Below are 25,709 nucleotides of genomic sequence, written 5' to 3'. Positions count from 1 at the left end.
TTAGCATAAAACAAAATGTAATATTTTCAGTTAGGTTATTTGATTGCTTGTTCAATGGAAATAAATGGGTCTGTGGGGACCTAGAACATTCCATTTCAACTGGTGGCAACTTTTGTACAGTAGAGCTACAGTATGGCATTGCTAGTAGCTTCTGCATATCTTCATTTCTAAGTAAAAAGAAATGCTGCTGGAATGCACTGATATTCATTAGAATAATGCATTCAATAATTCTAATACTAGAATTATTCATGATATCAAGCAACATATAGCTTCTTATTTTTCACACTAAAGTCTCCTACATATTTTTGTAAATTATTTGGCGACAAAATTACAGATTTTGTTTGAGCACAGTTATGTGCAAAATGAAGAAGATGCAAAATTCAGGACTATATAAATCTTGTATCTGTTATATAAAACCTAGAACTACTTAGGTGTTCCTCTCACACGTTAGATATATTCAGTAACTCAGATATAGACAAATACATGTCAAAGAAACAAGACCCACATGACTGTCTAGTGAGAAAAGACTTCAAATGACAAATACTTTGTCAAGGGAAAGGCGTTGTGGGAACTGAACACGTTGCACTGTAATTTGTGTAGCAGTTGACTTGAGAGTAGTTTCTCACTTTGTGGTTTGCTGCAGGCCTTTCCCCTCCTCACTTTCCACTGGCCAAGGTTTCCCTTTGTGTTGTAGCTATCCTTCCTTTGGGTTCCTTTGAAATGCTTAGGTTGAAAATGACATGCACTGCACTATATTCAGAATATAAAATAAAATCATTGCTTTTTACATCTCTAGAGGAGAAGGCATGTGTATGTACTATAATTGTCTCTCTTCTTTACCCCATTCTTAGATCGTTGTTCCAGTATGAGTAGTGCTTCTTAGACATCTTCTTGAGAGGTCTGTTGTATCCAGTCTTTCCCCAAATACCCATTTGATTACTAATTTGAAATATGAATCAATTGTTCTTTCAAACAAAAAGGTTACAATTGGAATTTAAAGAGATACTTTGAGAGTATATATTTGTGATTGATCAGGTAGGAAACAACTTTCCACGGACATACACACACTTTCTTACATACTCAGACACTTTTTTCAGGTTTTTACAACACAGTCTAATGGGATAACTGACATTAGAGTTATTACATAATTGTCAGGGATCTTACTGTAGAAAATTGCACCTGTAATTTTTTTTTATGCAACTCTAGAATTCAGCTGGAGAAGGAAACAACAACCCACTGACTTAGCATGCATGCGTGCATCGGAGAAGAAAATGGCAACCCACTCCAGTGTTCTTGCCTGGAGAATCCCAGGGACAGAGGAGCCTGGTGGGCTGCCGTCTATGGGGTCGCACAGAGTCAGACACAACTGAAGCGACTTAGAAGCAGCAGCAGCAGAATTCAGTATGTTTCCTAGGGTATTTAAATGCATGTGTGAGGTGCTTATTCAGTCTTTACACTTATTTGCTCACTAATTTCTTAAACAATTTTAGGACCACTAATCTGCACTAAGAATTTCGTAAAGTTTCCTAAGTACAAAATTGAATTTCTCCCTAGCAGTCCAGTGGTTCACTGTCATGGCCCAGGTTCAATCCCTGGTTAGGAAACTAAGGTCCTGCAAACTGTGCAGCCAGTATTCTTATTTCCTTTCTCCTTAGTATGTTTTGAAGCAAATTGTTAGAGATAAAGGAATTAATAAATGAAATATGCATTACGTGTTAAAGGAGCACAGAGTACACTCTCCTTACTACAGTGACAAGCAGAGCATAAGTGCAGTGCCCAGCTGGCACATAGTATAGTCTGCTTGGCTTCTATCTAGATCAACTTCTCTATCTATAAAATGGAGATCACAATTCCTATCCCTCAGTGTTATGATACAGATCAAATAGAAAGTATTTAGTACATAGAGTAGGCACTCAGTACATAAGAGGGCTGAGCACCAAAGAATTATGCTTTCGAACTGTGGTGTTGGAGTAGACTCTTGAGAGTCCCTTGGATTGCAAGGAGAGCCAACCAGTCCATCCTAAAGGAAATCCACCCTGAATATTCATTGGAAGGACTGATGCTGAAGCTGAAGCTCCAATACTTTGGTCACCTGATGTGAAGAGCTGACTCATTTGAAAAGACCCTGATGCTGGGAAAGATTGAGGGCAAGAGGAGAAGGGGACAACAAAGGATGAAATGGTTGGATGGCATCACCAACTCAATGGACATGAATTGAGCAAACTCCTGGAGACAGTGGAGGACAAAGGAACCTGGTGTGCTGCAGTTCATGGGGTAGCAAAAAGTTGAACATGACTTTGCAACTGAACAACAAAGCACTCAGTAAATGTTCATTTTCCACTGTCACTTCCTCACTCTTGCCTTGAAATTTATGATGTATGATCCAACTACTGGTTAATTGACTTGTTTCCAGAACTTGAGCAGGGGATGGAGTTATATCCGGTAAAAAACCCAATGTGATTTGTGCCAAACACACCAGATCCTTTGACACGGCAAAAGATTTCCAACAAAATGACAGATGGTTTCAGGTTTAGCACGGTATACATTGAGATTACTGTTTATATCAAATAATATATTAGCCACTCATTTTTTTCACAAATGCTATAAACTCAAAGTGCCATTGAGAAATTGGGATGCAAACTGTATATAAAATTCTCCAAAGGGATAGAAGGAATTCTTGAATCTAGGAGCCTTGTGGCTCAGATTTGATAAAGAACTCTCCCTGCAATGTAGGAGACCCAGGTTTAATCCCTGAGTTGGGAAAACCCCTGGAGAAGGGGATGACAACCCACTCCAGTATTCTTGCCTAGAAAATGTCTGAACATAGGAACCAAGTGACTGAGAGCCTCTACTGATGTGATCTGGGAGCCACCTGAGCAAAAGTCTATTGGGTGTTCAATGTGTGTCTCACTATTCAAGTCAAACATATGTTGTGACCCAACAGTGGAACTGCAGAAATAAGGGTGAGATTTTTAAAAACAATGAAAGAATGCAAGTCGTCTTTCACATATATTATCCTGAGGTGCATTCAGTCATGTCTTGCCAGTTTTTCAGACAAGAGTCCCAGATCTATTGCAAAATTTGAATAAAATGTAGGTAGTGAGAAAAGGACTTGTTCATTTAAAGCAGCTGAAGCTTTCCTGGGAAGTCACATAGGCAGAACATTCTCTGCTATTGTACAGGTGATAATCAACCAAATTTACAACTCAGATTATTTCCTTGAAGACCTCTGATCAGAGGAAATGACTATTACTAAAATAGTAAGCAATTGTTGTTGTTCAGTCACTCAGTCCTGTCCAACTCTTTGAGACCTCACAGACTGCAGCATGCCAGGCTTCCTTGTCCTTCAGTAATTCCCAGAGTTTGCTCAAACTCATGTCCATTGGGTCGGTGATGCCATCTAGCCATCTCATCCTCTGCTCCCCCTTTCTCCTCCTGCACTCAATGTTTCCCAGTATCAAAGTCTTTTCCAATGAGTGTGCTCTTCACATCAGATGGCCAAGTATTGGAGCTTCAGCTTCAGCATCAATCCTTCCAATGAATATTCAAGGTCGATTTCCTTTAGGATGGACTGGTTTGATCTCCAAGGGACTCTCAAGAGTCTTCTCCAGCACCACAATTCAAATGTACCAATAAGCTACAGTAAGCAATGCTGTTCTTCCAATTTTGATAACTCTAATCAGTGGAAAGCTCTTTGTTATTAATCAAAATCTTGACCCTTCTTGGATTGTTCCCCTTCAGTTATTTTTCAGGTAGTTCTCATGTCTCCCTGAGCTTACTGTTTTCTTGAACTTGCTTGATCTTCCATACATGAGGAATTGCTTGGAGTCTACTCATGATTGACAAAGTCATAAAGTGTGATATGAACATAGTACTAAAGTATGATTTGATGGGCATGCAGTAGAGTCCACCCACTTTAATGCATTATTTAGTCTGAGATAGCTTTTACATGGCAGCCTATTGTAGACTTGTACTGAGCTCATCATCAACACAAATCCTTACATAGTATTTTATTTGCTACATTTGCTGTTAATTTGTCTATCTTTTTAAAATCCTGAGCCTAACATTTATTCAACCAATTAAATGTAGTCCATGTTTGCAACTCTTCTAGCTTGTTTTATACTCATATTCTGTCAAACAAGTCCAATTCTTCCCAAATGTGTGTTTTTATTTTAATACTTAATTTGTAAGCAAACTCACTTTATTTGAATTTTCAAGGAATATGCTGTTTCTTCCCAGCAATTATCGTTAAAGTGAAAGTGTTAGTTGCTCAGTCGTGTCTGGCTCTTGTGACCTCATGGACTATATAGCTTACCAGGCTCCTCTGTCCATGGGATTCTTGAGGCAAGAATACTTGAGTAGACTGTCATTCCCTTCTCCAGGGTATCTTCCCTACCCAAAGATAGAACCTGTGTCTCCTGCATTGCAGGCAGATTCTTCACTGTCTTAGTCCTCAGGGAAGCAATTGTATTTTATACCTCTTAATTAAAGGGTTAATGTTTTTCTGAAGGAAGATGGTCAATGTGATCTATAAAAATTTCAGGCCTTACAGACTTGGAAAAATTTGGCACTATAATGTTTCAATGTTTCTGGGTGTTTGAGGCTCAGTAGAAAGCCTCTGTCATATTTTGCCCAAAGCAAGTCTTAAATTTTTAATTATGTGTAATAAGTCCAAGCATATTTAATCCACATATTTCATGATTCATTTACACTTCAATCACTATGTTGCTGTTTTTGAAGAACGATTTGATGTCTATAAGTCCTTTGAGCCTTTAAAATATCCTTATAAAACCCAATCCTTCCCCACACACATACACATTATTTGAAAATAGATCATTATATTTTGCCCAGGGTTAAAAAAAAAAATCAAATGTCTATACTTGGGTGTGGCTTTAATCTTTATATTATACTTGACCACATATTATACTCAGCTAAAAATAATTCCTATGGGAATTCTTTGCTTAAAAAATATGTTGAAGTTTGAATGCTTTAAGTGACTATTTCAGAGACTCATATGACTAACCAAACAGCTAAAAAAAATGCTAGCTAAAGGTCTAGAAGAGATTTTTATAAGCCCTGCATTTCCTTTCACATATCAACAGAAGCATTTTAGAGACAATCCCCAGTTGTATCTATATATTCCTGATATTTAGAGCAAAATATGAATAATTCCCAATAGACCAAACTGCAACACAGGCTGAGTAGACCTAAGGAACTGTTTGGTGGTCACCTTTCAGGATGTGCTCAAGCGAATTGTCCTTTGGGTAGTTATTGTTGCCATAGCTGCCCTCTTTAAAAGATGTAGAAGCCACCACAAATTTAAGACTGTAAGGCTTTATGTCTCAGCTCCAGTTGGATGCTTAGATTCAGCATGTCCACATTAAGGAATCTTTTACTCCCGTCACCACTGCTACTCACACTCATGCCACCATCATCATCACCCTCCTATAACATCCTTTCCCTTTTCCAGGTTTCTAATACTGTAAAAGCTATTATATTAACCATATACCTGGTTGCTCAGTTGTAAACCTGGCAGAATTATAGGTTGAAGGAGAAGAATTCTTACATCTTATTCTGAACATCACCTCCTTTATGAAATCTTAGCATTTCCATCTTCAAAAGACCTGTAATCCACCCAATTTCCTTCACTCACTGCCATAACTTGAGTTCAGTGGAGACATTCATGCCTAAATTACCTCCATAGAATTCAACACACTCAATCTAATTGAAGCACATCAATAAATTCCCAACCCTTAGAGCATCATCAAATGTACAAACACAAAGTTAGAGAGTGCATTAGATAGCTTCTAGATGGACAACCTTATTTTTAGAACAAAGGTATAAAGAGCTATTATAAATTTCCTCTCCTCTCATCCTCCTCTTTCCTCACATGAGAAAATGCTGTTACTGCATTAACTTTGTCGGAAAGATTGAGGGTTATGAGAATTTTAACCAAATTGTGTTTTAGCACCTTGCTCCAATATGACTTAGACGTTAGAAATATGAATAGTTTCCAACAGATCAAACTACAAGGCTGATCAGGCTTAGCAGGCCAAGCAGACCTAAGGCACTCTTTGGTGCCTTACATCTTTAAAAGTTGTAGAATCCACCCCAAATGATAGTATTTAAGACTGTAAGGCTTTATGATTCAATTCTTTTTCGCTCCCACTTCAAATGAGAAAGATGGGTATCCTAACATTAGTGTGGCACCAAGAAGAGGAGATTTGACAAAGGAGCAAAGAGTAAGTGTTTGGGAAAAAACACTGAGCTATAGAGACAAAAGAGGTACACTTCCTTAAAAAATCCAAATTGAATCCTGTTTAGTACTTCCCTGGTGGCTCAGAGTTTAAAGCGTCTGCCTGCAATGTGGGAGACCTGGGTTTGATCCCTGGGTTGGGAAGATCTCCTGGAGAAGGAAATGCCAACCCACTCCAGTACTCTTGCCTGGAGAATCCCATGGACGGAGGAGCCTGGTGGGCTACAGTCCATGGGATCGCAAAGAGTCGGACACGACTGAGGGACTTTACTTTCACTTTCACTTTCCTTAGTACTTAGTGTGTCTGGTCAAGTGACCTGAAGTCCTTAACTCAGTTGCCTAATGTGCATAAATGGAATTTTAAATTTGCCCTAGTCATTTCACAGGCAATGATTAAACTCATAAGCAATAATAAAATAATTTTTAAAAAGTGTTTGCAAAGTATAGAGTAAATAATGACTCAAAATTCCACCTGAGTCCTCTTCTGGGAACTTGTGCCCTCAATCTTTCCCAGCATCAGAGTCTTTTCCAATGAGCTGACTCTTTGCATCAAGTGGCCAAAGTACTGGAGCTTCAGCTCCAACTCAGCATTAGTCCTTCCAGTGAATATTCAGGGTTGATTTCCTTTAGGATTGAGTGGCTTGATATCCTTGCAGTCCAAGGGACTCTCAAGAGTCTTCTTCAGCTCAAAAGCATAGATCCTTTGGCACGCAGCCTTCTTATGGTTCAACTCTCACATCTGTACATGACTACTGGAAAAACCATAGCTTTGACTATATGGACCTTTGTCCACAAAGTGATGTATCTGATTTTTAATGAGCCATCCAGGTTTGTCATAACTATTCTTCCAAGGAGCAAGCATCTTTTAGTTCCATGGCTTCAGTCACCATCTGCAGTGATTTTGGAGCCCAAGAAAATAGTTTGTCACTGTTTCCAGTGTTTCCCCATCTATTTGCCATATAGTGATGGGACCAGATGCCATTGTCTTCATTTTTGAATACTGAGTTTTAAGCCAGCTTTTTCACTCTCCTCTTTCACTTTCATCAAAAGGCTGTTTAGTTCCTCTTCATTTTCTGTCATTAGGGTGGTCTCATCTGCATATCTGAGGTTATTGATATCTCTCCTGGCAATCTTGATTCCAGCTTGTGCTTCATCCAGCCCAGCATTTTGCATGTTATACTCTGCATGTAAGTTAAATAAGCAGGTTGACAATATACAGTCTTGACATACTCCTTTCCCAATTTTGAACCAATCTGTTGTTCCATGTCTGGTTCTAATTATTGTTTCTTGATCTGCACACAGGTTTCTCAGAAGGCATGTAAGGTGGTCTTGTCTTCCCATCTCTTGAAGAATTTTCCACAGTTTGTTGTGATCCACACAGTCAATGCTACCTATTTTTATTTTCAGTTTTCTACCCTTAAGCATCATTGAAACAAGGTACCAATTTAGGGATTGGAATTGAGTAAAAAATCAACTCAAATTTTATATTATTATAGGAATTTATTCTCGGAGCATACATAGATGTAATTATGTACTTATCCTTAACATGTAATGACAAGTTGAAATAATTCTCTATGTTATTGACATTTATCAGTCTAAGATCATTTTCTTTTTGCTCCTATTATCAATTCTTGAAAGAGTTTGTATACTACACTTTGCAATGTCACCTGAAACTATATATATATATATATATATATATATATATATATATATTTACCATTTACAACATCACTGGAAGGAAAAGTGTTCTCCCAATTTTGTAGTCTAGTACTGGAATTATGTGGCAAGAAAAAAATTTTTTTTCCGGTAGAAAAATCACTTTAATCACATGATGCTATTTGGAGCAATTGGCTGCAGACATAGGTTTGATGCTGATGGAACCACAGAAAATCTGTCAGAATCTGCCTTCCTATCTCATGGCTACAAACTGGGAATCACAGCTCTGACGTTTAGGAACCATAGCCTCAGAAACCTACTCAGGCCACTGCACTACTTTCCACATTTTACATCCTTCTGCCCTGGAGATCCCCAGGACCAGTCATGGGGAATCTCTGGGGAACCCCTAATGGCATCGTCACCCAAGGGGTTCACGAGTAGCCCCTTGACTCACATGGGAATATCCCCAGGAACTCCCCCACCACTGAGAGGGTTGAAGAAGTTCATTCTCCTCATGTTCAAGCCTAGACTCTTGATTCAGTTAGTAGTGCTTCCCTAAGGCTATGTTCTTGGGACCAAGGTGCCCAAAGTCAAAAGGACTTTGCTTTTAAAGTCACTCGCAGCAGAAACATCAGCATATCTTATAGGTAATGCTGCCTACTCTCCCACACCTAGATTCACCCAATATTTTTTTTGGAAACAACACATGTTGAAGAGAGATTTGTAGCCAATCCCTCCAGGAAACAGAGTCCAGATAACTAAGGGGCCACCTCTCTAAATAATATGTCAATTATTTACTTATGAAGTAAGTAAATTAACCTATATGGTACAAATAAGTCAATGAGCCTATAAGATTAATTGATTTAAGAATACAAAAAGATATATTAATTATAATTCCCCTGGTGTGATTTCTATTTCATCATAAACCTCAAGAAAGTTCAATCTTCCAGGGCCACTCATCTCACTTCTAATTAAAGTGACAATATAATTTATCATTAAAATCATGCTATTTTGAGAATGAAATGAGGGACTAATAATTGCAAAGAAAATGTGTATAAACCAGAACTTTCCCTCCAAACTGGAATGTCTAGTCACTCTAACTGATAGAGAAAAGCTAAGTGACTAGCTTGGGGAATGAGTAATTGGAGGATAATTAAATATTCTGTTTGGTGTTTGGTAGAATCAGTGTTCCTTAAAATTATCTAACAAAATGTGTCATGAGAGATAGCATTTTTGTTATCTTCAGGAAAAAAATAATACATTTTTGACATAGTTGCACTTGTTTCAACCTGCTTTTCTATTTCACTTATTTTCATATCTATATCCTTTACTGCTTCGTGGTAAGTACCTCAAATAGCTTTGCAGATTTTTTTTTTTAAATATGATAGAGAACTGTTGGAAAGTAGATTCTTGATTTCCACCTCAAAACTTCTGAATCAGAATCTCTGGAAGTAGGGACCAGGATTTTTATTTTCACACAATCATCTCTACAGAAATTTATGACATAGCTAAAAAATCTAATGGTATGGAAAATAGAGATTATTTTTGAAGAAAGACATGTTTTGGATGGATGAAGGATTTTATTTGTGTTGTTATTTACCTTCACCTCCTTCATACAGTTAAATACAGTTAATTCTTGGCATTTGAATACTGAACCATTGTTCCTAAGGGAAATATAGGATTAGGTTCCTGTGAGCCTGGGTCATATTTTCTATCAAGCAATCAATATATAACCTTGGTTTATGTGGGTTTCTGTTTAAAGACACCTCATTTAATATACGGTTGATTCACTAACACTGAACTCACAGCCAACAACATTACAACTCATGCCTGCATGGAACTGAACTAACACACAAATTTTCTCTGTAAGGCACATCTCCAGCCTCGTCACCTTTAGTAACACTAGACAATATTTCTGCATCACATTTGCAGTCCATTTTGGACAGTGAGAAACCAACAAAGGCATAAAAATGAGAAAAGTGTGGCCCATGTAGAGTCCATGAAAACTGCTGGTTTAGAGGGTGAGAGCTGAGACAAGAAGGCAGGGTGTCCCCTTGCTCCACCTCAGCTGGGACCATGCATAGGGAGTGACTCAAATCACCCGCTGCTCTGCACGTGTCCTTGAGTGAGCATGAGAGCACCATGAGGATTGATCTGGGGTGTTGCAAATGATTCACAGCGAGTAGGCAAACTTACAAATCTGAAAACTGTGAGTAATCAGGATCGACTGTAGGATGTTACCTTAATGCTAATGTGCATCTTCACTTACAGCTGGGTTACCCAAGTAGATTCCGAGTGGCATTCAAGAGGTAAATCTAAAATGGAGAGCAGGCGACCGCAGGAAATATTGATTAAAAAGATAACTTTTCAAACTGTTTTCCCACAAGCAGTGTGAGCCATACGAGTTCTCTAGATCCTCCTCTGCACTGGTGTCATGACTATTTTAGTCATTGTGATAGGTGGGTAATGACACCTCACTGAGATTTTAATTTGAATCTCCCTAATGGCTAATATTTTAGCAATTTTAAAACAGTTAATCATATGACTACCACCACTGAGCATTTATTCCAGGGAAATAAAAACTCTGATCCTCCCTCCCAAAAAGCCGGTATGTGGATGTTAATGGTATCATTATTTGTAATAGCCCCAAACTGGAAATAGTTCGGTATTGTTCAATGACTGAGCAGTTAAAAAACAAACAAACAAAAAACCCTGGTACAACCTACTGTGGATTACGACAGAACATTAAAAAGGAAAACTGTTGGTACACAAGACAACCTGAATGAACCTTGAGAAAGTTAGCCTGAGTGAATAAAGTCAGTTTCAAAAGGTTACATACTATGTGATTATTCCATTTACGTACCATTCTCAAAATGAGAAAATTGTAGGGATGAGAACAGATTTGTGGTTGAAAGGAGGTGGTAGGAACAGAAGAGCAGGTGGGTGTGTCACAAAAGGGCATTTTGGGGGATGCTTGGGGTGATGGAAACATTCTGTGCCTTGACTGTATCAAAGTCAATGTGCTGGTTGTGATTGTACCATAGTTTTCTGAGATGTTACCTACCACTGGGTGGAAAATGGATAAAGGCACATGGGAGCTCTCTGCTTTATTTCTTTCAGTTACATGAATCTATGGCTACCTCAAAGTAAGAATCTTAGTGAAAAATACTGGGGAAATGCTTTCTCAGACAAATAAAGAGAAAACTTTCCTTTTTTCAAGTGTTAGTTAATTCTTGTTTACCAAGTAATTTAACAGGCTCTTACCTGTTAAAGAGACTAAGGAAAGACTAATTTTACTTCATATGGCATAACATTTTTCAGATGACTTATTAAAAAAATATACACCAAGCTTACAACTTCCTGCAAACAATAAAACTTTGAAAGCGATAAGATTGAGGCTCTAGCTCTGTCATTGTATTAAATCAAATATTTAATCACCTAATTTTCATTTCAAAATCACTTTTACATGAAATAAAATATATACAGTAAAGTGGGCAGTATTAATTTTATTGGCTCTTTTTGAATGAGGAAACTGAGGCTCAACTCCTATGTGAAAGTTGAGAACATTGTTAATTCTGAAGGTTTGGTTTGCAAAGTATCAATAAATGCACAAAACCAAGATCTATGATCCCGTGCAAGTCAGAATCTCTAGGGCATAAACAAAGTTTTAATATGGTATCCTACTTCATCTTCTATATATATAGATAGATAGATAGATAGATAGATAGATGTATATGTTTGTGTGTGTGTGTGTGTGTGTGTGCTAGGTCATTTCAGCCGTGTCTGACTCTGCGACCCTATGGACTGCAGCCTGCCAGGCTCCTTTGTCCTGCGATTCCCTCCTCCAGGGGATCTTCCTGACTCAAGGATCGAACCCAAGTCTCTTATGTTTCCTGCATTGGCAGGCAGGTTCTTTACCACTAGAGCCACCTGGGAAACCCATATATGTGTATATGTAGATATATATGTATATATATATGTGCATACATTTGATTTTTTGATATATAAGAAAGGGGCTGAGAATAATTATTAAGGATACATAGAACAAAACTTTCTTTCTGAAAAGGATGAGAATGGGTCTTTTCAAGTTAGGGCTTGCATTAGTTTCCTAAGGCAGCCTTGATAAAGCTCTATGGGCTGGGTGGCTTAAATCCTTAAAAAAAAGGAATATAATCTCCCAGTTTTGGAGACTGGAAATCTGTTCCTTCTATTTTGACTGTATGGATCACAACAAACTGTGGAAAATTCTTCAAGAGATGGGAATACCAGACCACCTTACCTGCCTCCTGAAAAACCTGCAGGTCAAGAAGTAACAGTTAGAACCAGACATGGAGCAACAGATTGGTTCAAAATTGGGAAAGGAGTACATCAAGGCTGTATATTGTCACCTTACTCATTTAACTTATATGCAGAGGACATCATGCGAAATGCCAGGCTGGATGAAACACAAGCTGGAATCGAGATGGCTGGGAGAAATATCAATAACCTCAGAGATGCAGATGACACCACCCTTATGGCAGAAAGTGAAGAAGAAATAAAAAGCCTCTTAATGAAAGTGAAAGAGGAGAGTGAAAGAGCCGGCTTGAAACTCAACATTCAAAAAACTAAGATCATGGCATCCAGTCCCATCACTTCATAGCAAATAGATGGGAAAACAATGAAAACAACATGAAACAGTGACAAACTATTTTATTGGACTCCTAAATCACTGCAATGGTGACTGCAGCCATGAGATTAAAAGATGCTTACTCCTGGGAAGAAAAGCTCTGACCGACCTAGACAGCATATTAAAAAGCAGAGACATTTCTTTGCCAACAAAGGTCCATCTAGCCAAAGCTATGGTTTTTCCAGTAGTCATGTGTGGATGTAAGAGTTGGACTATAAAGAAAGCTGAGCGCTGAAGAGTTGATGTTTTTGAACTGTGATGTTGGATAAGACTCTTGAGAGTCCCTTGGACTGCAAGGAGATCAAACCAGTCAATCTTAAGGGAAATCAGTCCTGAATATTCATTGGAAGGACTGATGCTGAAGCTGAAGCTCCAATATTTTGGGCACCTGATGCGAAGCACTGACTCATTGGAAAAGACCCTGATGCTGGGAAGGATTGAAGGCAGGAGGAAAAGGGGATGGCAGAGGATGAGATGGTTGGATGGCATTACTGACTCAATGTACATGAGTTTGAGCAAGCTCTAGGAGTTGGTGATGGACAGGGAGGCCTGGTGTGCTGCAGTCCATGGGGTCGCAGAGCGTCACACACGACTGAACTGACTGAGGATGAACTCTGCAAGAGAATCTGTTCCATGACTCTCACATAGTTTCTGTTCATTTGCTGGCAGTGTTTGGCATCCCTTTGCCTGTTTATCTGATCTCTGCCTCCATCTTCATGTGGTGCTTTCCTTATGAGCATGTCTGTGTGTAAGTGTCCCCCTCTTATGAGTACATCAATAATACCGGATTAGGGTCTATCCTGCTCTAAAAAGTATGACCTCATCTTAACTAATCACATCTGCAGCAATCCTGTTTCAAAATAAGGTCACATTCTGAGGCCCTGGAGATTAATGACTTCAACATATGAGATTTTGGCTCAACAACTCAACTCATAATAGATTCCTTCTCCCATTCTTACCCGATACATGTGATAAAGCTGTCAATAGGTTATCAAATTAGCTATGCGTTCAATGTGCAATGGTAGAAAATTATCCCAAACAATAAAAAAGTAAGTAGTCATTTGAATAGATATATTTTGGCCTTATTTTATCTAATTCAAGAGAGTTAAAGTATTCTGTATTTGTAAAATGCTTGTGGTCAACTTTATAACTTACATTGGCCTTGATAACAGAAAATGAAACATTTTCTAAAAGCTGTATTATGGCCTTTCTAAATGTTTTCAAAGTGCCAGTGTAAGTTTTGTGACTCTTTTTAAGTGTAGGTAGAAGTGCCTGACAAAAATTAATACCTTTTTCAATCAGACATGTTTTAAACAAACACTCCAATTCAAACCAGGTTATGGAAATAGGAATATCATGAGAATTACTCCCAAACTATTTATTTTGCTGCTGCTGCTGCTAAGTTGCTTCAGTCGTGTCCAACTCTGTGCAGCCCCATAAGATGGCAGCCCACCAGGCTCCCCCGTCCCTGGGACTCTCCAGGCAAGAACACTGGAGTGGGTTGCCATTTCCTTCTCCAATGCATGAAAGTGAAAAGTGAAAGTGAAGTCTCTCAGTCATGTCTGACTCTTAGCGACCCCATGGACTGTAGCCCACCAGGCTCCTCCATCCATGGGATTTTCCAGGCAAGAGTACTGGAGTGGGGTGCCATTGCCTTCTCTGAAACTATTTATTTTAGGGAAGCCAAATACCCTAAGAAATAAAAACAAACATCAAAATGTTTGCTAATGGTCATTGCTTCTTTATCATGAGCACATTGTTTAAACGTGCACATATTCAGGTTGATGGGAAACTTTTATGCTACACTCAAGCTGAGTTGTCTTTATATTATGTGTGCTTAGTCACTTAGTAGCGTTCGACTCTTGCAACCCCATAGACTGTAACCTTCCAGGCTCCTGTGTCCATGGGATTTTCCAGGCAATAATACTGGAGTGAGTTGCCATTTCCTTCTCCAGGGGATCTTCCCAACCCAGGAATCAAACCCAGGTCTCCTGCATTGCAGGCAGATTCTTTACCCACTGAGCTACAGTGGAAGACAGAACAATAATAAATTGAGGGGAAAGATCCAAATAGGTTGTTTAAAGCCATGTGGACCAATGTGTTGACTGACTGCAGGGTTTTTTCCCCACTTTTGAAGAAGATATGCTGACATCCTGTATACATATCCTGAGATGATTATTCAAACTGCAAATTAATGTTGAACCCACATCTTGAAACCTCCTCTGACTCGGGTTCTTCTGGCCTCTCACTCCTGAACACATCAAAGGTGCTCTGTGACGGGAGTAATGGAACTTTGTGCCTCGAGAAGATGAATGAACACTTCTGCAGAATACTACTCTTGAGCCATGAAGACTAAAACTGGGTGGGTGGCTTCAAATGTAAGTCGGGGGGAAAAACAGATTCTAAGAAGTCACAGGGCTTGGTACCCATTTGGAAAGACAGGAGCTATTTTTAGGTGTAAAGAGGATGTGGTGATTAACATGAAAGGCAAAGCCATGTAAATCCAAATGCAGCTGCTTTCTGTATCAAATGTGCACTGTTAGACTTACCGTTCTATGAAGATATGAGTAGGGAGAAGAAATCAGTTTCCATTTTTAATCCTAAAATGGCTTTCAGATATAATTTGGAGACATTATACATTATTAGGGCTTCCCTTGTGGTAAACAATCCATCTGCAATGTGGGAGACCTGGGTTCAGTCCCTGGGTTGAGAGGATCCCCTGGAGAAGGCTACCCACTCCAGTATTCTGGCCTGGAGAATTCCATGGACTGTATAGTCCATTTGGTCTCAAAGAGCTGGACATGACTGAGTGACTTTCACCTCACTTCACTTCATACATTATTATGTAGATAGAGAAAGTGATCTCAAAACTTTTAATTGGTACAAAATAGTGAATATGTAAAGTATTAAAAGCAACTTTCTAAGAGAATTATGTGTTTTAAATGTTGTGTGTGTATGAGTGATAGTTGCTCTGCTGCTGCTGCTGCTAAGTCACTTCAGTCATGTCCGACTCTGTGCGACCCCAGAGACGGCAGCCCACCAGGCTCCCCCGTCCCTGACATTCTCCAGGCAAGAACACTGGAGTGGGTTGCCATTTCCTTCTCCAATGCATGAAAGTGAAAAGGAAAAGTGAAGCCGCTCAGTCGTGTCCAACTTTTAGCGACCCCATGGACTGCAGCCTACCAGGCTTCTCCGTCCATGGGATTTTCCAGGCAAGAGTACTGGAGTGGGATGCCATTGCCTTCTCCAGATAGTTACTCAGTTGTGTCCAACTCTTTGCAACCCCAAGGACTGTAGTCCACCAGGCTCCTTTGTCAATGGGATTCTCCAGGCAAGAATACTAGAGTGGGTTGCCATGTGTGTGTATGCTCAGTCGCTAAGTCATGTCTGACTCTTAGCAATCTCATAGACTGCAGTCTGCCAGGCTCCTCTGTCCTTGGGATTTCCCAGGCAAGAATACTGGAGTGGGTAGCCATTTCCTTCTCCAGGGGATCTTCCCAACCTAGGGAACAAACCCGTGTCTCCTGCATCTCCTGAGTTGGCAGAAAGATTCCTTACCACTTGAGACACCTGGGAAGCCCTATTTTAAATGTTGAGAGTAGCTAACTCCTAAATGTTAGTCACACAGGTCTAATGGAGGTACAATTATTTTGAAGCTTAATATTTTCTAGATTCCACCTACTAAGAGCTAACCACTCTTCACAGATGAAATCCTGAAGCTGTTGACTCAAGTTGATTGTTGTCCTGAAAATACCACTGATCAACTCAAGAAATTCTATGCCAGGACAGTGCCCCAAGCCTGGCACTGCCCCAAGCCTGCCCCTGCGTCCTTAAACTGCCTCCGTGTACCTTGTAATCCCTCCTCCTCCTCCTCTCCCATCCACGGATTCAATTTAAGTTCACAGCCCTACACTGCTAGCGTTTAGGTCACTTTAAGAAGGTTTCAATTGAGTCGTCTCAGTGCACCAGCCCCAAGCATCCAGTATCATGCATCGAACCTGGACTGGCAATTCATTTCATATATGATATTATACATGTTTCAATTGAATAATTAAAACTTATAAGATATTCTGTACACATCCAGAAGAAAGGAAAATTAAAAATAAATGAAAATTTAAAAAAAGTGCAAGAAGATAGCCTGACAATGAGACAAACCCAGATTAGAAATTGCAAATATTGCTTTATGTCTCTGAGCCTTTTTACCTACTAAAATCTACAATATATGGATAAAGATTCATACTTCCCAAGTTATCATGGAAATTAAATGACATTATATGTAAAGATTCTGGTGAATGCTACCAACAGCAGTATTATTGTGATTCTGTAATGCTGTGTTTATTATTGTTGGTAGATGACACCACTCTGGCTGTGATTAAAATTACAGATTAGTTCTTTGCAAATTAGAAGTGAGAAGTAACAAAGAGGCAAAGCAACAGTAACAGTGTGCCCATCTGTCTTCTGGCACAAAATGGTTAAGGAAATAGAACTTCCTTAGTCACAGTTTCCACTGAGGGTAGCCTCTTTTTTTTTTTTTTTTTAATAATCTCTTCTCTTATTAAGCTAGATGGTAAACACATTTAGTATAATTTATTAAGTGTGCATGCACTTATCATCATTTTGTAAAGCTGTCTAACTTATTTATACCAACAAATTGGAGGTAAAAAATCCTTCATCTTTTATATCCTAACTTTTTTGTTTAAAATTGCATCAAAAAAGATTTCCCAATGAATCTTTCTCTGAGGCATAGGAAAAAATTAATAAGAAAATGCAAAAAAAAATAATGTTTATTTTATAGAGGAGATACAACCCCTCAAGAATTGTGTCTCTTTTAGTAAAAAAAATGACTAACATCTGAGCCTTACCTTATCCATTTGATCTACAGTGTAAAAAAATCACTATCCATTATTGCTTATAGAAGACTTCTTCTATCTTCTCCCTGAAAATTTTGTTAGGACTGAACATAGATAAACCTTCTCTGCTGACCCTAATGTGTGCAGACACTATAGCTAAAATTGTTCAGCTCGGTGGGCAGAACTCTCTCTCTCTCTCTCATTTTCTCTTCTGTTCTTCACAATAGAGAGGTGTGTAAATCCATAAATCCTAAGGAACAATGCCACAGTCCTAAAGAATCCCTACCACACTCCTCACATTGACCTGGCATCCAGGGTTTTGGGAAACTAAGATTATCATTCACTTTAAGCAAGTTGCTTGTTCACATTCTTTCTGCTGAGACACAGAGAATTACCTGAATCTCTTTTGTATAACAGCACAAGGGGAGTGTGAAAAGACTGCAGTTCACATATTAAATACATGTCTCTTTGACAAGTGGCACTGAGTGGAGAAGCTCTGGATTCAGTATTCTGATGCCTTAGATTCTAACTTTCTCCTGAAAGTCAATGGACATCTTGTAGTAAAACCATGTAACCTGAAAAGTGGAGGAACTGAAAAAGAAGTAAGGAGAAACTTTTCAGAATTGAAAAAACGGGGGAAAATCCTATAAAAGAGAAACTATATTGTTACTCACTTAACAAAGAAAGGCAAGAACCAAAGCCTGTCATTTTTCAAGAGCAGCAAGTGGTAAGATACAGAAGAGACAGACAGCCTTTGAGAGTAGAATTCCTGATCATTCCATTTTGGGGCCAGCATTTTCTTAACTAATTTTCTGGGCTTAAAAATCTGCATAGGCTTCCTCTTCTAAAATATCCATCAAGCTGAGTGGATATTTTTTAACCTATCAATACACTAATTTAAATAAACAAGTCCACATCTCATAAAACAACAGAGGCATAGGGAAAAGATTCCTAAACAGTTTTCTTGTTCCTGATATGAATCTTCAAATACTGCCATTAGTCTGCTCTGCTCCATCTTGTATCACTTCTGTGATTGCTGAACGAAGAATAATTTCTCAGAAGACCTTTCTACACAGCTGTTGGAGGATGAGAGAGTGTATAAGCTACCATGTCACTGACTGTAAAATCCTGAGCAGGGGTGCTTTGATCTGACACATGGCACCTTGCAGTCCAGGGCACCGTCCCTCAATGCCAGATTGCAGAGTAAACGAGACTCCCAACTTGAACATAAACTGGATAGAAGTTGAAGACTTGACGCCCATGTACCTCTCAAATATTTTGATATTTGGCATTTTTACACTTTTTTTTGGTAAGTGAATTACTATGTCATTTTAGAGAAAAATGACACCATCTCTGCCAAATCAGAAATCAGGTTTTCATCTTTTATTTTTTCTAGAAGAGTTCTATAAGGATAACACCCATTTGACATATGGCAACACCTAGATGCTTTTATTTTTCTTTCTCCCCTCTTCCTATACATTGGTCTGTTGACTAAGAGACACTATCATCTAACTACTCGGTGTCTTTCTTTACCTTCAGAAAAGACAGTCCTGGGTCACAAACTACTTTGACAGTCTTTCCTGGGACATCCTGTATAAAGTGCAAAGTGTTGTCATTTGCATTTTCTGCTGTTGGTGTGCGGTGATATGTACAGGTATTGAGTTTACAGTGGTAATATGAATAAGTTCTTTTTCTAAACTCGAGGGAGACACTCAATCATGAAAGTGGCACAGAGTGACTCCGAGGGGATAAAACAGAGTTATCTGGATACTCTGTCTGGTGCATTCTAATGACTCTGTTGGTGACAGCTTGTCTGCTGTCTGGCGGTATTAATAAAGAGCACTTTTTCTGGGGAAATTGTTGTGCTGGCTTGGCTTTCATGTGACCTGCCAAGGCGTATACCCTGTCACATTGAGTCACTTTGCATTACACTATGGACAAAGATCCCTTGGAGAATGGTACCTGGGAGTTTCACTGTCCTGGTACCTTGTTTTTATTCTCAAGAGGAACTTGTAACCATTTAAAATAGGTATTTGCCTCAAGCAACCAAAGAAAAACCAGAACCAGCTCATTTACATATTTTAGCTTAATTATCGCTACTTCACTGAGCATAAAGCATATATTTAATGGGACAGAACTAAAATATATCTTCAGAATATAACTGATAACACTGGTAGTAAGATCACATCCTTCATGTTCAGTAGACAAACCTGAGAAGCGATGGGTGCAGGACTGGGAATTTGAGAGGTATTCTCAGGAACAAGGGACTCAAATGGGCTTCTTTTTAATGGAGCAAAACTGAACTGATTCAGAAGTAGTGACCCAATTTAGTCTTATCTGAAGTTCAAAACAGCTTATTTCATGTGTTTTTGACAATTGTACATTTTGTTATCCTATAAGGTTAATGAGAGGAAGTCAAGGTTATAAGAGAATGACAAAAGGGAAATACCACGCTAAAGTCTGTTTTTTTGTGGTGATCTGACCTAAAGAAAAAGCACTTAGCTTCTGAATTCTCATAAAAGCTCCTTTTTAATAAGACTTGTGATTGTAGTTGTGAGAAAAGCTAATCTTTGAAGACTTAAAGCATAATTTTTTTATATCACTGAGATTGGTTGATGTAGATAATCTATCCTGCAAATATACATTTAAATTCTCACTCAATAACTTAAAAAAAAATCCCAGAGTAATTAAACCCTATTTATTATTGCATGGCACAATCATGCCATTGTTTCAAATAAGAAAAAGGAATGAGAGAAACAGAGGAAGAGACAGAGAGAAGAGAAGATAAAAGACGAGAGATATTCTGGTTGTAGAAGCTCATTAATTTAGCTCATGTAGCTCATTTATTTAGTTAAGTGACCAAAATGCTTACTATGACTCATGGATGCGGTTAATTTGAAAACCAACATATTAGTGAGTAATGTCTGTCCAATTCAACCTAAAAGCCCAGTCTACAAGCAGCTGGGATGTGAAGGGAGCACTACCTGAAACTCAACGGAAGGCAACCTTTTCCCTGTTTCAAGGCAGAAGTGGGAGACACAACACAACATAGTAAAAGTCCTAAAGAATACTCAGCAAAACAGTAGGGCTTCCACCTATGACTAGTTCCGGGTCAAAAGAGTTTTCAGTCTTTTCAAAAAATTATGTAGTAAAAATACTCAAAAAGTAAAAGAGGGGAAAGGAGTATATAAATTTGTCTAGATCTGCTGAAAGAAACATTAGCCTTATTCCTCTTTCCTCATATCTGACTTCTCTCCTACACTGTTTGATTAAAGAAAGTGGTGTATGGGAAATCACACCTGATTGAGAGTACCAGGATGACAGAGCTGTGTAGAGCAGTGGGAGTGGGGGGTCTTATTGAACACACTTCCTTGACATCCCTGAGAGATCCCTTTATCTGAACAAAAGTTAGCTGCAATTTCCTGAAATTGCATATCCAACTCCTTATATTCCTTTTACAGTTTCCTTATATATAAAAGGGAGAATTGTTGCAACATGTGCTTCTGTGTGATGCCAATAAATAGACTAGCCTTTCATCTGCTCAAATGAGAGCAAATAGTGAAGGGACTGATGAAGGCTGATTATCTATTAATAAAATAAATGAAGCTATAAGTGGATGTGTGACATAGTCTGCATTTATGAGCAAGTTCTAATATTAATTGAACAGTGAAAATGGAGAATGAGACCATACAATGAAGAAAGTCACCTTGCACAACACTTTAAAAAAATTAAAAAGTTATAAATCACCAGCCTATTCAGTCTCTTATTAATTTGGAAATAAAAAATCTAATTTTCACTGAATCATCCAGTTCCAAGGATTAACTCAAAAGTAAACCTTTCCTTGGTATCCAGTGTATTCTAGGTGAGCGTATTAGCTTCTTACTTTCAAGAGGGCAAAATGCATTTGAGAACTTATATTCTCACGGACTCCTTCTAGTTTGGTTTATTTTAGTAGAGGGTTGGACTAGAATTTAAAGTTGTTTCAGGGACAAATCAAAGCAAATTTACCAAAAGCTGTTTTGGTTTGGTTTTCTTTAGAGGAGAATAAGTTGGAACAATTCTTCCTTTTATAAATATAACTCTTCTAGTTGATTTTCAGTTTCTTATAGAAACTTTTATTTTTATCCTACCTGTTGTTCTGAGCCAAAAGCTATAATTTTCAACCAATTTGTTTTTATCATTTGGTGTATTTAATTATTATAATTCAGCTCTAAAATATATCTCTGTCTGGGTTACATTTGTATATGTATATGTATGTGTACATATACAGGTATATGTATTTTGAACTATCGTATATACATTTGAACTAAATAATAGTAAATATATATTCATATTCTATACCGTATGTGCATGCATGCATATACTATCTCTTAGTTCAACATAACACAGAATCACATTATTTAGGAGTAAAAGTGTTACAACCTTTTATCCCTGCTTGATAGTTTAATGCAGTACATGTATTTCAAAAGTAAGGTATGAAGAATATGGTCCAATCATTTTCTAGTCTAATTTTCAGTTAGATTCCAACTCCACTAAAATTATAGGCTCTGCCTGAAAGCTCTATGTGCTGAATACTGTAGTATGTGAATAGAAACAAAGTCTGTCACATACAAGTAGAAAACAGACACTAGAGTAAATTCTTGGCAGCAGACATTCAACACGCAGTTCCTTTCCTGCCTCAAGTGAATCAAGCCTGCAAGCACCCTCACATGTGCTCACAAAAAAGACAGTGAGTCAGAAATGCATTCCCTTATTTTTGTGGTATTTGCTAATTAGATTAGTTTTAAAATCTGCTATTCCACAAACATTTTAGGAGGTACCTCCTAGAGAAAATTATTAAAGGATTACTGAGCATTTACTGTGGGCCAAGCCTAATGCAAGGAACTGGAATAAAATCCTACCAATTATTCTAAAAGTTTCCATGCTATGTTATGGAAACATTTGAATAAAGTTTAAGAGTAATAGCAGACCTTCTTCTCTCTATGCTTGCTGCTGCTGCTGCTGCTGCTAAGTCGCTTCAGTCGTGTCTGACTCTGTGTGACCCCATAGACAGAAGCCCACCAGGATCTCCAGTCCCTGGGATTCTCCAGACAAGAACACTGGAGTGGGTTGCCATTTCCTTCTCCAATGCATGAAAATGAAAAGTGAAAGGGAAGTCGCTCAGTCGTGTCTCTCTCTGCTTAGCTCACTGTAAAAAACAAAAAACAAAACACACACCCCACACATGTGAGAATGCAGAAAACACATTTACACCAATGTCTTATGTATAAGATAAGATCAATTGAGAGAGGTGTAAAGATACTGGAGAAACTGAGGACCTGACAAAGTGTGTGAAAGTTTGGACAAAATTTCTGTGTAAATATTGTCATTAATTTCAGGCATCAGATATGTTTTCAGCTTAGAAGATGCTACCAAGGGACTTTCCTGATGGTCCAGTGGTTAAGAGTCGACCTTGCAATGCAGGGGATGAGGATTTGATCCCTGGCCGGGTACCTAAGGCTTTCCATGCTGTTGAGCAACTAAATATTTTAAGTCAGGAAAGTCTGAACTTTAGTTCAGTATGGGCCTATGATATTCATAAGGGGTCAAGATGATCATGGTAAGAATGGACAGAAATAAGGTCAGGCAAGGGATGCATGTAAGTGACCATGTAAAAAGGAACAGGCAGCAAAGGAGATATCCTGAGGAAGAAAAAAAAGTAGAGAACAATTACAATGCCTGCTCCCCAAGTAGCAGCCAAGGAGGGCTCTTGTTGGAGCTTCTTCAGCTATTTTTATTGCCAAACCATGGGGTTGAGAAGAGTCGGACACGACTGAGCAACTTGACTTTCACTTTTCACTTTCATACATTGGAGAAGGAAATGGTGACCCACTCCAGTGTTCTTGCCTGGAGAATCCTAGGGACGGGGGAGCCTGGTGGGCTGCCATCTGTGGGGTCGCACAGAGTCGGACACGACTGAAGTGACTTAGCAGCAGCAGCATCAAAACAGCACCAACCGAGGGGGTGATTTTTAATGGTGCAACTTCTGCTTCCATGGAAATAGCCATTTTTTCAACCTGTCTACTCAAACTATGAGCTGTGGCTATATCCTAATTCAGAAGAGAAAAGAACAGGTCAGATCCACAGGTGTGAATACGCAGGTGATTTTGGCCTGAGACAAGGCTTGGAGTTCCTCTCTAGCTCCCCTATAGGCCAGTGAGAAGGCTCCATTCTGACTTGGAAGACAATCCATTAACTCTTTAGTTGACTCCACTTAAAGGCTCATGTACACAGTTAGGTCTTTCTATGCATCTAGGAGCGTAGGTAGCCTTTACAGGTGTTTCTGAAGTCCCCGAGACAGGTAACACACTTATTTTAGTAATGCTTATCCCAGACACTAAAAAACATTCAGATAGTTGGAACCTCAGCCATCCTGTGCGTTCCAGACCATAACACCACATGGAAGTGGACTATGGAATAGTAGCTTTAGTTGAGAGTTTTCTTGTTTGTCAGGTAATTTTTGTCTCTTGATACAGGAATAGGTAAACAAGTTAAATTGAACAAAATTATAGGAAATTAAAAAGAAATGAAACAAGACAGCTCTGCATTAAATAAAGCCTGATCATGATATGCATTGCTGGGCCACAGGTAGGAAGAGCTACAGCTGAATGGAACTTAAGCATTATCATTAATTTTATAGTGAAAAACAACTCTCTTAGGCAAAAAGTGTTTATACTAAAGATCCTCAGGAAAATAAAAGAAAAATAAGCAAAGATTGCAGTGTGAGAGTTGAAAACATCTACTGGAGCCCTTTTTCTTTTTATTTTACTTGGAGATATGTATACACATAAAAAAGTAGAATGGAGATATAGATCTGATCATCTAAGATGTGAGTATATAGTATATACTCTACAACACAATGTTGGAAATACGTGCAGACTTTGAGAGCTGAGAGACAGTCCTTCACTTTCATTTAATACTATTCTCCATATTAGAACAATGTTTCTAATCATGGAGAGGGTTTAGAAGAAAGAAACATGTAACAATAAACTGAAAAGTGAAGCTGATGCTGCTGATCCAATTTCCTCCCTGGACAGTCGCATAAGGTAGTTTATAGGGTGGATATGTCAGATCTTTGAGATGTCTAGTTTATGAGGATTAATAAGTAGAGTAAGAATTATTTTTTATGGCTCAAAATTCTCCAAGCCAGGCTTCAGCAATATGTGAACCGTGAACTTCCAGATGTTCAAGCTGGTTTTAGAAAAGGCAGAGGAACCAGAGATCAAATTGCCAACATCTGCTGGATCACTGAAAGAGCAAGAGAGTTCCAGAAAAACATCGATTTCTGCTTTACTGACTATGCCAAAGCCTTTGACTGTGTGGATCACAATAAATTGTGGAAAATTCTTAAAGAGATGGGAATACCAGACCACCTGACCTGCCTCTTGAGAAACCTGTATGCAGGTCAGGAAGCAACAGTTAGAACTGGACATGAACCAACAGACTGGTTCCAAATAGGACAAGTAGTACGTCAAGGCTGTATATTGTAACCCTGCTTATTTAACTTCTATGCAGAGTACATCATGAGAAATGCTGGGCTGGAAGAAGCACAAGCTGGAATCAAGACTGCCAGGAGAAATATCAATAATCTCAGATAAGCAGATGACACCACCCTTACGGCAGAAAGTGAAGAAGAACTAAAAAGCCTCTTGATGAAAGTGAAAGAGGAGAGTGGAAAAAGTTGGCTTAAAACTCGACATTCAGAAAACTAAGATCATGGATTCTGGTCTCATCATTTCATGGCAAATAGATGGGGAAACAGTGGAAACAGTGTCAGACTTTATTTTGGGGGCTCCAAAATCACTGCAGATGGTGATTACAGCCATGAAATTAAAAGACACTTACTCCTTGGAAGGAAAGTTATGACCAACCTAGATAGCATATTCAAAAGCAGAGATATTACTTTGCCAACAAAGGTCCATCTAGTCAAGGCTATGGTTTTTCCAGTGGTCATGTATGGATGTGAGAGTTGGACTATAAAGAAAGCTGAGTGCCGAAGAATTGATGCTTTTGAACTGTGGTGCTGGAGAAGACTCTTGAGAGTCCCTTGGACTGCAAGGGGATCCAACCAGTCCATCCTAGAGGAGACCAGTCCTGTGTGTTCATTGGAAGGACTGATGCTGAAGCTAAAACTCCAATACTTTGGCCACCTCATGTGAAGAGTTGACTCATTGGAAAAGACCTTGATGTTGGGAGGGATTGGGGCCAGGAGGAGAAGGGGACGACAGAAGATGAGATGGCT

This window comes from Bos grunniens, chromosome 13, assembly GCF_055505025.1.
Source record: "Bos grunniens cultivar Pamir isolate PY7600 chromosome 13, Bosgru_T2T1.0, whole genome shotgun sequence".
NCBI classification, from domain to species: Eukaryota; Metazoa; Chordata; class Mammalia; order Artiodactyla; family Bovidae; genus Bos; species Bos grunniens.
Note: the sequence above shows the minus strand (reverse complement) of the source record.